Source organism: Panthera onca, chromosome E3 (genome assembly GCF_046562875.1).
Source record: "Panthera onca isolate mPanOnc1 chromosome E3, mPanOnc1 haplotype 2, whole genome shotgun sequence".
Lineage (NCBI taxonomy): Eukaryota > Metazoa > Chordata > Mammalia > Carnivora > Felidae > Panthera > Panthera onca.
In genome coordinates, this window is record NC_138354.1 from 34,379,113 (window position 1) to 34,394,690 (window position 15,578).

A 15,578-nucleotide genomic window follows, 5' to 3' on the forward strand; every position below is an offset into this window, starting at 1 on the left:
TCATCAGGAAAACTGCCGTTTGGAAACAGAGCCTGGCTGTGGCCTGTGGGGGCACCAGGGAAGTTGTTGGCTGAGCTGAGGATAAACACCAGGGATTCTATTCTCAGTAAGTGGCTCTCACCCCTAACCATCCTTCCTTCCCCTTCAGTGTGTATCATGTCTGGGCCTGAATTATCCTGTCTGGCTAAGTCCTGATTCTCGGAGACTTCTGGTGTTGGAAAACATTGGGAAATTTCAGTGGATTTGGCTGCAAAGGGACTTTGTGCTTTTTTTTTAAACGGGTGACTGACTTCAACATTAATGCCAATGCTTATGACCGGAAATCAGATGATGCAACGCAAAGCAGGAGCATCAGATTTTCAGATGACACGGGGCTTCAGGTGACAGCCAAGCCACTGGTTTGCCAGCCTGGATGGGTGCAGCCCTGAGAAGGTGCTCTTGCAGAAACACCTAGGATACTGACTTATTCAGTGCAGAGAATAACCACCCCAGAGTTGGGAGTTAGGATCTGGCGAGAGTTTAAATTAGGAGAAATGGTAGTTGAAGAGCTTAAAAACATAGGGAAAAAAACCAGGGTTGGTGGGGGGGAGGGGCGCCTGGGTGGTCAGTTAAGCAGTTAAACTCTTGCTTTAGGCTCAGGTCATGTTCTTGCTGTGTGTGAGTTTGAGCCTTGAACCAGACTCTGCGGTAACAGTGTGGAGCCTGCTTGGGATTCTCTGTCTCCCTCTCTCTCTGCCCCTCTCTGGCACTCATTTCTCTCTCTCTCTCTCTCACTCAAAATAAATACACTTAAAATAAAATTTAAAAAATAATAATACAAAAGAAGAACAAAGGAGTGGCCATCACATCTGTGAGTGTTCTGAGAAATCATTGAAATTCACTAAAATTATTCTGACAACAAAAATAGCAATGACTAGCATGTTTTGCACACGCAGCAATGCTATGTTTGTTCCCTTTATAAAAGAAACCCTCTGACCCCTCTCCCCACAAAACCCAGTCCTGAGGTTGAGGCCTGAATCATTACACATCCCTTGGACAGGCTTGACCCAAACCAATTCAAACAAAGAAAGCAGAAAGTGGCCAAACAGCCAAATTCTTGGCTTTCACCAAGTTCCTAAACGGGCTTTTGAAACTCATGGCAGAGATGATAATCTTGAAAGCCAAGGCTTTTGATGTGCAAGATTCACAAAAGAGAGTTTTTTTTTTAATGTCTCTTGGATTGGCTAGACTTGGTAAAACAGCATCGACCGTAAGCTGATGAGCTAGTCCATTTTTCTATTCTTTCTACTTGTTTTGTTTTTTTTTCTTTTTTAAATTTTTAAAATTTTATTTTAGAGAGGAGTGGAGGGAGTGGGAGGGGCAGAGAGAGAGAGAGGGAGAGAGAATCCCAAGCAGGCTCTGTACTGTCGGCACAGAGCCCGACGAGGGGGTCGGTGTCACAGCTGTGAGATCGTGACTTGAGCTGAAATCAAGTCAGACTCAACTGACTCAGCCACCCAGGTGCCCCCGTTTTTTTCTTTAAGTAAACTCTACACCCAACGTGGGGCTCAGCCTCAAGATGCTGAGATCCAGAGTCACATGCTCGACCGACTAAGCCAGCCAGGTGCCCTTATTCCCTCTAAAATTTTCAGATTAAAAATTCTGCTACAGTTAGTTTTAATCTGCAAGCCGGTAAACCTGCAAGAAGGTTATTGCAATTCGGCAGCAAACAGCCGTTTGCGGAGGGGTGGCCAAGATGGGGAAGATTCAGGAGGTTGGAGAGAAACGGAGGGATATCTGGTGGTAGCCCACTGGACTGTTTCCACATCTCAGGCCTGAAATCCCCATGCATTTCGCTCCTCCTTCACTTTGGGAGCTTCAAGCCTGCAGCTGGGCCCTTGGGGAGACGCAGAGAGAATACAATCCTAGGTTGGCCACTGCGGTGGTTTCCGAGAAGGGTCTCTGCCCTGGACACCACCTGCTGCGAGGGGACTTGAGGTACATCCAGATGCCTTTGGGCTGCAGTCCAGGTGCCCTGGGAACCTCAAAAGGTTTTCAGTAGGCCGTGGACTGAGCTGGTTTTCAAAGTCCCCTCTACCCCAGCTCCTGCACGGGGCAAGTTGGAGCGGGCTGCCTATGAAAATGGACCAGTTAAGAAGCACCTCAGCATTCCTAGTGCTTAATATAGTCACCCTTTCTTCTTTCTTTTTTTAAGTTTATTTATTTTTGAGAGATACAGAGAGAGCACGAGCGGGAGAGGTACAGAAAGAGTCTGAAATCTGAAGCACACTCCAGGCACTGAGCTGTCAGCACAGAGCCCGACGTGGGGCTCAAGCTCACAAACCGTGAGATCATGACCTGAGCCAAAGTCAGACGTTCATGCGACTGAGCTACACAGGCTCCCCACACCCTTTCTTATTTCTGAAAGCAACCCTGTGCAATGGGAATTGGTTTCCTCATTGGGAAAGCAGGGAATCTGAGATCAGAGAGATTGAGTGAAGGACCCAAGGTCACACAGCAATTAATTACCTGTCAGGTTGCCAGATGAAATGCAACACACGCATGGAACATACTTATACTAAGAAGTTATTCACTGTTTATCTGAAAGTCAGATGTAACTGTGTGACCTATGCTTTGATTTGCTAAATCTGGCAACCCTAATTACTGACCCAGCCAGGATTTGAGGCCAGGGTCCCACTCCAAAGTCCTGGTCCTTCCTCCAAATGGCCCCAACTCTAAGGCAAGCATTGGCTTTGGTTCATCTCCATATTCCTACTCATTGCCTTACTGGGGCCTTGCCATCAGCCAGAGGGTCTCCCGGAAATGTTTGTCTTGTGAGTATAGAAGTGGGTGAGCAGGGGCACCTGGGGGGGCTCAGTCAGTTGAATAATGCTCAGGTCATGATCTCAAGGTTGTGAGTTCGAGGCCTGTGTCAGACTCTGTGCTGACAGTGGGGGAGCCTGCTTGGGATTCTCGGTCTCCCTCTCTCTCTGCCCCTCCCTCTAAATAAATAAATAAAACAGAAAAAGAAGTCGGTGTACAATGTCAGAGAATTTGGAGACCTTTCTGGAGAATCCAAAATATTGGTATAGTGATCCTGGTATAGTGGGTAAGAGCACCCATTCTGAAGACTGGGTTCAGGTCCTGCCACTGTCACTTACCTAACAACTGTGTGAATTTGGACAAGTCACTTAAGCCCCCGTACATCTGTAAAACGGGGGCGGTAATCCTAGCACTAATAGTAATAACCTTCTTCATAGGACTATTTCTAGGACTGTTTCTAGTAAACTCACATAACACCACGCATCATATAGAGGAAGATCATGGGAAATGCTAGCTGCGATGACGAGCCAAGAGTAAGATAAAGAGGAAACCAAAATGCGTAAACCCTCCTCACCCTGCCAAGGGACGCCCTGAGAATTCTTTTCCAGGGTGGGAATCGTTTTACTCCCTGTTGGCTCTGTTGGGGGTGCATAGACCTCTGCTCCCAGAAGGGGGCGCAGTAAATATCGCTTCAATAAGCGAAGGAGCCAGGAGAGGAGTTTCTCAGGGACCAGAGTCCACCTCTTACAGTAACCCCAAGCCAAAAGAATCCCACAAAGGCAAAAGCTGTGTCAGAGGGCAGTAATCTGAGGGACGACTCCAGAATGTGACGGTGGGTGAGGCCAAGCATCTCTTATTGAAAAGGGTGTGTGCGTGTGTGTGTTTTCTAAAGATTTTATTTTATTTTATTTTATTTTATTTTATTTTATTTTATTTTATTTTGAGAGAGAGAGAGCACGAGTGGGTGAAGGACAGAGGGAGAGAGAGAGAATCCTAACCAGACTCCATGCTGCACGTGGAGCCTGACATGGGGTTCGGTCACACGACCCTGGGATCGTGACCTGAGCCTAAATCAAGAGTTATTCACTCAACCGACTGAGCCACCCAGGTGCCCCTAAAGCTTTTATTTCCAAGTATGCTCCACACCCAATGTGGGGCTCGGACTCAAAACCCCAAGACTGAGATCAAGAGTCACATGCTCTACCGACTCGGCCAGCCAGATGCCCCCAAAAGATTGTGTTTTGAGACAAATGTTTGTTTGCTCAGAAAAAGCAGAGAAGGGGTGGGGGTGGCAAGCCACAACAAATCCTGCCATTAAAGCAAAATTAGTACAGGTCTTAAATTCCAGAGGTTACAAAACAGCCTGGCTGAGGTCATTCATGCCTAATTATTGTGCCTAATAATTACCTTGACTAATTAGAGCAAAGGTTTTGGAGTGTGTTTCTATTCCCAGACATTGAGTCACCAGTGACCCAGAATAAATCATTTCGCTCTATTTGTGTCCTGCATCTTCCACATGGAAGCACCCTCGGCCAACCCCTCAGGGAAATTCCAAAGGCCCCATTAATTAATATTTGGAAAACAATGCAATGTGTATATGTCAGGCCTATAGAAACATGACGTCAATATATTTTGTATGTTGGGTTCATTTATTTAATTATTCAACTACTCTCCAGGGGCACATACTATTTATTGAGCTCCTACACGGAGCCAGTCCCTGAGATAAGAAGTAGGAATTCAAAGTGAACAAGACAGATGGGCCCCTGTCCTCATGAAGCTTATAGTCGCAGATGGTAAGTAAGTAAAGCAACAGAGAAAATTATTACAAACTGTTAAGTGCTATGAGGAAAACAAACAGATCTCTGCCAAAGGTACTAGTAGGAGAGGTGATCACGGTCGCTTCTTGGAGGAGGTGGTCCGCAAGCTGAGACCTGAAGGAAATAGGCGGCTGAATCTATATGGAAGACCCGACAGGAGGGAAGACACAATGGGCGGGCAAGGGTGGTGGAGCGCTCATGACCAGCATAGACTTTCTGGGTTTGAATCCTGCTCTGCCATTGACTTACGGGAGGATCTTGTGTGAGTTGTTCGCCATTCCTCCACGCCTCAGTTTCTCCATCTGTAGAGCGGGGATGACAACACTTGTCTCGTGGGGCTGTCATGGAGAGTCAGCGAAGGGATATTTGTGAAGCACTTAAAGCTTTGCCCTGCACGGATCACACATCACTGTGCATGTAAGGGTGTCGATGCGACACATCCCCTCGCTCCCCTGGCTGTCCTGCAGCCAGATGGTTTCCTGTTCTCTCCCTGCTTCCTCCCTACAGGACCTGCATCCCTCCTGTCCACGTGGGGGCGCGCTCTGGCTCAGCCTGGAAACCCCGGGGAGCTGAAGTTCCAACGTTACACCCATCAGGTGTGGACAGCAGTTGGGGGTTGAGGCCTCAGTCTCTCCACCCTGCACCCAGCCCCCTGACCTGTACCCTGCATGGTCCCTCAGGTGACTGCACCAGCCCCGGTTAAGCTGACCGCCAGCGGCACACGGCACAAACCTGCTGGGTTCCTCAAGAGAACCCTCTGCTGGTCCTTCTTTGAGCCCTGTCTCATTTCACGCCCTCACAGAGCTTCCTGGAATCACCTCCTGGGGCGGTGATGAGACTCCATGAGTCTGGAGGGTCAAACATTTTTTTTAAGTTTATTTATTTAGAGAGAGAGATCAAGAGCAGGGGAAGGGTGGAAAGAGAGGGAGAGGGAGAGGGAGAGGGAGAGAGAGAGAGAGAGAGAGAGAGAGAGAGAGAGAATATCCCATGCAGGCTCCACACTGTCAATGCAGAGCCTGATGTGGGGCTCGAACTCACGAAATGTGAGATTTTGACCTGAGCCAAAATCAAGAGTTGAATGCTTAACCGACTGAGCCACCCAGATGCCCCTCTGGAGAGTCACACTTGTGGAGGCCCTTCACCTGAGGAAGAAGGAATCAGCAATGTGGTCCATCCCTATGATGGAATAGCATTCAGCCGTAAAAAGGAAAGAAGGTCTGATACTTGCTACAAGGCAGACTGAGGCTCCAGAACATTACCATAAGTGAGGGAAGCCAGACACAAGAGGTCCGCTGGTTCTGTACTTCCGTTTATGTGAAATATTTAGTTATTTATTTTAAATATTTATTTACTTTTGAGAGAGAGAGAGAATGTAAGCAGGGACGGGGGAGGGGCAGAGAGAGAGGGAGTGACACAGAACTCCAAGTGGGCTCCAGGCTCTGAGCTGTCAGCACAGAGCCCGACTTGGGGCTCGAACTCACCGACTGTGAGATCACGACCTGAGCCGAAGTCAGACGCTTAACCGACTGAGCCACCCAGGTGCCCCTATATGAAATATAAAATATTTCAGGATTCAAACCCAGAAATACATAATACACGGAGTCAGAAAGCAGACTTTTGGTTGTAGGGGATGGGGGAGTTTGGAGAACAGGGAAATGAGGGGTGACTGCTTGGTGGGTTAAGGGTTTCCTTTTGGGGTGATGACACCTTGGTGGGGTGCCTGGGTGGCTCAGTCAGTTGAGCATCCGGCTTCGGCTCAGGTCATGATCTCACAGCTCCTGAGTTCAAGCCCCGCATCGGGCTCTGTGCTGACAACTCAGAGCCTGGAGCCTGCTTCGGAATCTGTGTCTCCCTCACTCTCTGCCCCTCCCCCGCTCACACTCTGTCTCTCTCTCAAAAATAAACATTTTTTAAAATTTTTAAAAAGAAAAAATAAAATAGTTTGGAAGCAGATGCAGGTGATGGTTGCACAGGAGTGTGAATGCACCAAACATCACTGAACTGTTCACTTTATTTTTTTAATGTTTATTTATTTTTGAGAGAGAGAGAGAGAGAGAGCCAGAGCATGAGCGGGGGTGGAGCAGAGAGAGGTACACACAGGATCGGAAACAGACTCCAGGCTCTGAGCTGTCAGCACAGAGCCCGACACGGGGCTCGAACTCATGGACCACGAGATCATGGCCTGAGCCGAAGTCCTATGCTTAACCGGCTGAGCCACCCAGGCGCCCCTGAATTGTTCACTTTAAAGCGATTAACACTGGGGTGCCTGCATGGCTCAGTGAGTTGAGCAAGTGACTCTTGGCTTCGGCTCAGGTCATGATCCCACAGTTTGTGAGTTCCAGCCCTGCACTGTGCTGACAGTGTGGAGCCTGCCTGGGATGCTCTCTCCCTCTCTCTCTGCCCCTCCCCTGCTAGTTTATAGAACTGTCTCCATCAACCCCCTTGACCCTCTGTCCTGCCTCACCGTTGGATTCTTCACCGTTGGAGACCTCTGCTGGTCTCCAGCTGATAGTACAATGTCATATGTTACAATGTGACATATGTGTTACAATGTAATGTATACATTACAATGTGACATACACAAATTTGTTCATTGTTGTTTTTTCTCCCTGGGATGTAAGCTTCATGGGGGCAGGACTTTTGTCTGTTTTATTTACTACCACATCCCCTTGCCTGGCACATAGTAGGTGCTCAGTGAATCCTGATTAGGTGGAGGAACCTAGCAAGATAGGCGTTAGCATCTGCAGTTCACAGACGGGGAAATGCAGGCTCAGTGATTTGCTAAGGTCCCACGATTAGTAAGTGGAAGACAGAATTTGAAGTCGGGCCATCTGGGGCCACGGCCCATGCTGCAGGGAGCTTTCCTTCATCAGCTTCCCATTCCCTGCTGGGATGAGTTAGAAGTCAGAAAATTAAAGACGTACAGGCCATGACTCATGTCTCAGGCAAGGAAGAGGGAAATCATGACCCGGAGCTGAGTCATCGTTTCTGCTTCCCTGTGTGCTGACTCTTTCATACTCTGGTTCTTGGCCTCGCCGGGCTCTTCCCTGGGGTGAAGCCAGGGGCTCAACATAGTCCAAGGTTCCTTTCTCATCTTGACTCTGCCCTCTTGGCTGGGACAGTCTGACCCAGGCAAAACCACACATTCGGTCCAGGCCAGCAGGGCCCAGAGAGACACGTAGATCCCGGATGCAAGAATCCGAGGCCCCTGTAAGGTCTGAACCCTGGCAGCGGTAAAACCTCAGAGAGCAGTCCAGCTTTTAGGTTTTCTTGGATGGATGGTGCCGGGAGTAACTTATTTTAAAACGCTAATTAAATCTAAAAAAACAAAAAAACCCTGGGGTGCCTGGGTGGCTCAGTCGCTTAAGCATCCGATTTCAGCTCAGGTCATGATCTCAAGGTTTGTGGGTTGGAGCCCCGCATCGGGCTCTGTGCTGACAGCTCAGAGCCTGGAGCATGCTTCGGATTCTGTGTCTCCCTCTCTCTCTGTTCCTTCCTTGCTCAGTCTCTCTCCCTCAAAAATAAATAAACATTTAAAAAAATTTTTTTAAACTTATTTAGCAAAACATGGAAATAAAAATAAGGATAGTAAAAAAAAAAAAACCCACTAATTAAGTCACTTTTTAAAAAAGAACACAGCCTTAACATCAGAAAGAGATGGCTGTGAAACCCAGCTCTGCTGCTTATTAGCTGTGTGCCCTTGGCATGCTACGTGACCATTCTGTTCTCCAATTTCCTCACTTGAAAAATGAGGAAATATTGTCTGCTTCCCAGGTTTGGCAAGAGGACAGAACAGGACATTTCTTTCTTTTTTTTTTTTTCATTTAAAAAAATGTTTATGTGTTTATGTATTTTTGAGAGAGAGAGAGAGAGAGAGAGAGAGAGTGGGAGGGGCAGAGGCAGGGAACAGAGTATCCAAAGCAGAAAGAGGGACAGAGGATCCAAAGAAAGTGGGCTCCACGCTGACAGCAGTGAGGCTGACGTGGGGCTCGAAATCACGAACCACAAGATCAGGACCTGAGCCAAAGTCGGATACTCAACCGTGTGAGCCACCCAGGCGCCCCTCTTTTTTTTTTTTTTTTTTAAGTTTATTTATTTTGAGAGGTAGGGGAGGGGCAGAGGGAGGGAGAGAAAGAATCCCAAGCAGGCTCTGCACCATCAGCACAGAGCCCGCTGTGGGGCTCAATCTCATGAACCATGAGACCATGACCTGAGCTGAAATCAAGCTTAACCAACCGAGCCACCCAGGCTCTGCTACAACAGAACATTTGGAGTGAGGGCCATTTAGCCAGTTTGTTCAGCCTAAAGAAGGAGGAAAATGTGACTTAAGGGCATAAAGAGCATGGACTGCTGAGGCCTGAGGCCCAAGGCAGAAATGGGAGGCGGGGGGTGGGGGGTGGGGGGGGGGGGTGGGGGGGGGGTGGGGGGGGGGTGGGCAGTTGGAGGTAACAGGATTCTGGGCGTGGGCCCCTGTCTGGCCAGTGAGTCAAAGCTTGAGGCTGGACAAGTGGTTTAACCTCTGGCAGCTTTCCTTTCTCCATCCCCACAAGAGTGGGGGTTGGGCCTCCACTAGAGGCTGGTCCCTGCTAGACCCTGCCCTGTCCCTCACAGAATGACATGACAGTATTCCACAAAAGGAAGCCTGTGAAGGGACATCATGGTGGGGGATCTGAGGGCAGGGGGTTAAAACTATTACTCTGGTCATACACAAACATATTTTTGTGAAAGACTCTAACGATTCAAATCGATGTACAGCAAAGTACAAAGTTCCTTGCTATCAGCTTCTGCCATCAACAGTTTGGAGCACATCCTTACAGCCTCTTTGCTCTGCATTTATGTGGATTTGTGCACAGGGCTATCAGCTCACGCCAACTGGGCACTGACTACATGTCAGGCACTGCTGAAAGCAATTTACATAGATGAACTGATTTAATCTACATGACCATATGCCACGAATTCCATAATCTCTCTTTTACACAGGAGGAAATGCCAACCCAGAGGGGTGAGGTAAACTCCCCAAAGCCACACGGCTTCAGAGACGGGGGGCTGGGATTCGAACCCAGATAGCCCGGCCCCAAATTCTATACACATTACCATTGCATTCTACTCTCTCTTTTTAGAAATTTTTTAAAGTTTTTTTTTTTTTTTAAGTTTATATATTTTGAAAGAGAGACAGCACAAGTTGGGGAGGAGCAGAGAGAAAGAGCGAGAGAGAGAATCCCAAGCAGACTCCGAGCTGCCTGTGAACTCACTGCTCAAACTCACGAAACCCTGAGATCATGACCTGAGTCGAAACCATGAGTCAGACACCTAACTGACCCAGCCACCCAGACCGTCTCTTAAATATTTTCTCTTTTCCACAAATGGGATCATACCTCCTGCATTTTTTGCATGTTGCTGTTTGCACTTGATACATTGTACTTACTTACTTACTTGCTTGCTTATTTATTTACTTACTTCAGAGGGTGGGGAGGGGAGAGGCAGGGACAGAAAGGGACAGATGACCTGAAGCGGGCTCTGCATGGACAGCAGAGAGCCTGATGCAGGGCTCGAACCCACGAACTGTAAGATCATGACCTGAGCTGAAGGCAGACACTTAACCGACTGAGCCACCCAGGCGCCCCCTGTTCCTGTACTCTTACCAACGCTAGCTGGGTACAGCTTTCACTTATCACCCCTGGATGGGAGAGGTGGGAATGTTATTTCTTGTTTGATGTTTTACTTTGCATTTCCCAGATTACCAGTGAGCTCAGGCATCTTTTCAAGTGTTCATAAGGACCATTTCTGCATCATCTTCTGTGAGTGGAATCTTCTATGAGAGTCTGTGGATATTTAACGTGTCTTTCTCAGAGCATCCTAATTCCATCCGGTAGTGGCCACTTGTGTTCTGTTTTATCAGTCTCCTGTAAAGTCAGATTCACAGCCTTTGACCTAAAGGAAGCCAACAGGTGGACTCCTCCGGGCCATGCTGATTGGTTGAGGACAGGGCTCATGACCCAGGAAGGGTCAGCCAGAGAAAACAAGTCCCCATTCCTTGATGTCTTTTCAAGCTATTGGACAGAGAAACTCTGCCTTCCTCTACATTTGATTCAGTGAAGTGGCCATGTAACACCCAGAGGAGCCAGGAAATGAAACCCCACAGAGAAGGCAAAGCTGATGAATACAGAGATTCTGAGTCCGGATGGTATTATCTGAGCTGCTGGGTCCAGCCTCGTCCAGAGACAAACTACGCTTGAATTCCCTGGTGGTGTATAAATGAATACATTCTTTGTTTCAATTATCCTTATTTTTTGTTGTTGTTTTAATTATCATTATTTTTAAAGAGCTTAGGACGAGATGGTTGGGTTCTTTCTTTCTTTCTTTCTTTCTTTTTTCATTTCCCATCTTGCAATGCATCCTAATGGATCTTCATGCCCGGAAGGAAGAAAACAGATTCACATTCAGCCAAACTGGGCTCTCCAGCCTGAAGGCTCACAGATGCGCTTCTAGGCCTGCCCAGGAAAAGTTAAGTGCAATTTTTTTTTTTTTTTAATGCTACACCAAATGGAAGGAAGAAGCCCCACTGTTTTGGAGGGAGGTAAGGTGGGCATAGAAAAGAGAATGCTTGCCTTGGCAGATGCTTAGAGACTTATTAAACACGGCAACAACAACAAAAAAGGAGCCTTTGTGATCAGAGCAAACGGCAAGGGCGGCAGGCATGAACAGACGTTCTCATTACTTTTTGTTTGACTCAGGTTTTCTGGCATGGGGGTGGGCCATCCGTGGGCTGGAGCCTCTCCTTTCTGGAAAGAACCAGAGCTCTCACCAAAGACAGGAGAGCCTCTTCCACATTCTGTGAACAACTGTCTTTGGATTCTGATTTTTCTTCTCCAAATATAAATGACTGCTCTTGAGATTAGTCGGAGGTCCCCAGGCTGGGAGATGGGAGCCTGCCGACTTGCTGAGAACACTGCTGGTGGTTCAGCAGGTAGCAAGAGCTGGGAAAGGGCGGAAGTAGAGCGGAAAGAGCCGGGGATTCCCGGTTTCAACCCCTGACGTGTTAGCTGCTCCCCAGTGCCCCCCAACTTACTGCCACCGGGACGCTGCGTACTTTGCTCCCAGGTGCCGTGGCTCAGGAGTTCAGAAGGCGCGTCAGCCACGAGGACTTGTGTCTGCTCCTCCTTATCCAGGGCTTCCGCTAGAAGACGCCTGAAGGCTCCTTCACTCCCACGTTCGGTGGTCGAAGCTGCATGCAGGCTGGTCCTCAGTTTCTCTCCACATGGGTCTCTCTGCGTGGTTGGTTTGGGTCTTCAAACAGCGTCGTGGCTGGGTTGCAGGGCCAAACATGCCGAGAGAGAGAGAGAGAGAGAGAGAGAGAGAGAGAGAGAGAGTCAGCTGGAAGTTGTATCATGTTCATGACCTAGTGTTGGAAGTTAAATAACATCACTTCCCCTGTGTTGTATTAATTGAGGCAGTTACAAGGTTCTGCCTAAGGTCAGATGGAGAGGAAATAGATCCTGTTTCTTGCCAGAGAGCCAGAAGGTTCTGGAAAGGCACATGGGACCAGAGATATTGCTGTGACCATTTTTGGAAATTATAGTCTGCCACGCTGACTGCATGAGATACCAGGCAAGTTGATTTATCTCAATGGCCTCAGTTTCGTCATCAGTAAAATGGGGATAATAATGGTATCTACTGTGTAAAGAAAGAATCACACAAAATAACGTATTTATAGTCCTTAGCACTGTGCCTGTGATACAGCAACTGGTCAGTGAAAATCAGAGTTTATTGGTGGCCACCTGGGTGGTTCAGTCGGTTAAGTGTCCGACTTCAGCTTAGGTCACAACCTTGTGGTTTGTGAATCGGAGCCCCGCGTCAGGCTCCATGCTGACATCTCAGAGCCTGGAGCTGCTTTGGATTCTGTGTCTCCCTCTCTCTCTGCCCCTACCCCGCTCGTGCTCGCTCTCTCTCTCCCTGAAAAATGAATAAATTTTTAAAAATTTAAAAATTAAAGAAAGAATAAAATCTTAAAAAAAAAATAATGTAGAGGCTATCGTTAAAACAATAAAAAAACACCACCAAAGAGCGTGAGTCACTAAGAGCAAAGCTTTCGCCGTCACCAATCCCGCTGTAACGTGACAAACACCATTAACGGTTTGATATACATCCTTCTATATATTTCTATAAATTCTAATAAATTTCTATTTATTTCTATAAACTTGTTCGATGAGTTGTGCCCAGTGTGTGTTCTACAAAAATGAATGTGCACACAACATGTGTCTTTCCACAGCGAGATCATCCCGTGTGTGCTATTTCACTACACGTTAGCATGTCTGGGAGATCAGGGACACCGTGTTGCATCACTCCAGAGGGCATCTGGGCGGAGAACGCCATGCGAGATGTGAATGGGTCCAAGAGGAGGCATCACAGGCCACACCCACACCAGGAAGATTCAGCACTGTGGACAGGGGCAGGCTCCCTCCTCCACTCTCCCTCCAGGAAGTAGGTTTATGGCAGACACAGATGACTGAGATGTAGACGTTGCTCTCAGGTACTCTTGAACAATAAGTTAATAATACATGTAGGGGCGCCCGGGCGTCTCAGTTGGTTAAGTGTCCGAATCTTGATTTCAGCTCAGGCCACGATCTCACGGTTCATGAGATCAAGCCCCACGTCAGGCTCCACACTGACAGCACGGAGCCTGCTTGGGATTCTCTCTCTCCCTTTCTGTCCCTCCCCAGCTTGTGCTTTCTCTTTCTCTCTCTCAAAAATAAAAATAAGCTTAAAAAAAAAAAAACAATGATATAGGGGCTCCTAGGTGGCTCAGTCGGTTGGGCGTCCGACTACGGCTCAGGTCATGATCTCGCAGAGCGTGGGTTTGAGCCCTGCATCGGGCTCCATGCTGACAGCTCAGAGCCTGGAGCCTGCTTCAGATGCTGTGTCTCCTCTCTCTGTTCCTCCCCTGCTCACGCTCTGTCTCTCTCTCTCTCTCAAAAATAAAGATTAAAAAACATTTTTTAATTAAAAAATAATATATATGGATGACATCCTTACTCGAGAAAAGAAAACAATGCCCATAAAGAGAATCATTAACATTTCTTGAGTGCACTGGGCTAAGCACTCTGATGCGTTGCCTCAGCGAATCCTCATACCCACACTATGGTGGAAATGGCGATCTGATTTTATGGACGAAGAAACAGAAGCTCTGAAAGGTGAATTAACAGGAGCGAAAGGTTGTGACCTTACAAGTACACACCATGCTGCCTTCCAGGAAAATCTCGAGACATGGTATCTGGGAGGTCAGTGCCTGTGGCCAGGTATGACACCGGGCCAACTGGCCTCCGAGGTTAAACCACATCCTCCCAACAGATTCGCCTGTTGTCTGACTGTTTATTCATGCTGCAGCAAGACTCTGCTGAAACCCACTCATCTTTTACTTTTTTTAGCACTGGGACAATGAACACGTGTCTCGTGGCGCGACGTGGCTGTAACACCCTCGAGGGCCACAAGCACATCTTACATCGGCATTTGTGTGTGGAGGCATCCAGAGCAGGACACACTTGTTCAGGGTGTCCAGCCTGTTTGCTCGAGGACATCCCAGGATGACCTCTGCTGGCCTCCTCTCCCCCCCTGCTGTCTGCTTTCCGTATTGCAGCCAGCATCATTTTTTTTTTTTTTTTAACTTCGTTTTTTTCTTTTATTTTTTAAGAGACAGAGTGACAGAGCATGAGCAGGGGAGCAGCAGAGAGAGAGGGAGACACAGAATCTCCAAAGTAGGCTCCAGGCTCTGAGCTGTCAGCACAGAGTCTGAGAGCTCGATGCGGGGCTCGAACCCCAGGAACCGTGGGATCATAACCTGAGCCAAAGTCACACGTTCAACCGACTGAGCCACCCAGGTGCCCCAGCATCATTGCTCTTAAGCAAATGCTTACCTGACCCTCCTCACGCCACCTGCCAGACTTGGGGGGGGGGCACTCAGAGCATCCTGCCCCTTCCCCCTGCTTGGTGTTCAGGCCCCCCTCGTGCACTGAGCCTGCCGACCGCTCCAGATCCCTGTTCTGCTCCCACTTGAGAGTTTGGGGATGCCAGGCTGCTGAGGGCTCCTGTGCCCCACCACGGTCAGCCGCGTCCAGCTAGCCTGTCTCCTGATGCGGACGCTTTCTCTGCAGCTCCTGGCAGGTCTCCCGGCTAATCTCACCTGGCACCTCTTGTCATCTTTCCCATGCCTGTCCATAGCAGTAGGACATTGCTCTGCTGGTGCCCTCCCAGAGCTACAAGTCATTCTCCAGGAGGCCCTGAAACACCCTTCACCTTCCCTGGGTGAACTGGGAGAGCCCAAGACTCTGATGACCACAGCCTCCCCTGTGCTCTTCCTTTCTTCTCCACCTTGTAGAAGTGTCTCCTAACCTGCCTCTACAGACACACCAAATCTTCAGAGGCCTCAGATCCCAAGGTACATAGAAGCAAAGGCCAGACCTCTCCCTACCCGAGCAAGAAAACAAGAAGTGGGACGGGGGCGCCTGGGTGGCTGAGTCACTTAAGCATCCGACTTCGGCTCAGGTCATGATCTCAACGTTTGTGGGTTGGAGCCCCGCGTCGGGCTCTGTGCTGACAGCTCAGAGCCTGGAGCCCGCTTCGGATTCTGTGTCTCCCTCTCTCTCTGCTCATGCTCTGTCTCTCTTTCTCTCTCTCAAAAATGAATAAACATTAAAAAAAAAAAACTTAAGAAAAAAAGAAGTGAGACAGAATTGGAGCCGTATGTGCTATCTTAGTCCGTTCGTGCCACTATGACAAAAATACCGCAGCCTGGGGGGCTTATACGCATTTGTTGCGGTTCTGGAGGCTGGGGGGTCCAGGATCAAGGCGCTGGCACATCCAGTGTCTGGAGAGGGGCTCTTACTGGTCCCCAGACGGTGTCTTCCCTCTGTGTCCACACCTGGTGGAGAGACAGCTCTCAGGGTCCCCTTTACGAGAACACTA

General features: G+C 48.5%; 1 long non-coding RNA gene across 5 annotated transcripts in view; it reads left to right on the forward strand.

The window, feature by feature from the left end:
- The window catches only part of LOC132689054 (uncharacterized), a 29,242-nt gene extending 18,343 nt beyond the window's left edge, over positions 1–10,899 (forward strand). The window contains exons 4-7 of one of the 5 annotated variants that reach the window (XR_014136358.1): positions 8–106; positions 3,748–3,910; positions 5,127–5,299; positions 10,356–10,899. This is a non-coding gene — a long non-coding RNA (uncharacterized LOC132689054). Of the gene's footprint in view, positions 1–7; positions 107–3,747; positions 4,745–5,126; positions 5,559–10,355 lie in introns of those variants that run through there. The other 4 variants (XR_014136359.1, XR_009614815.3, XR_014136357.1 and 1 more) reach the window with 4 other exon arrangements.
- The last annotated feature ends 4,679 nt before the right edge of the window (positions 10,900–15,578 follow it).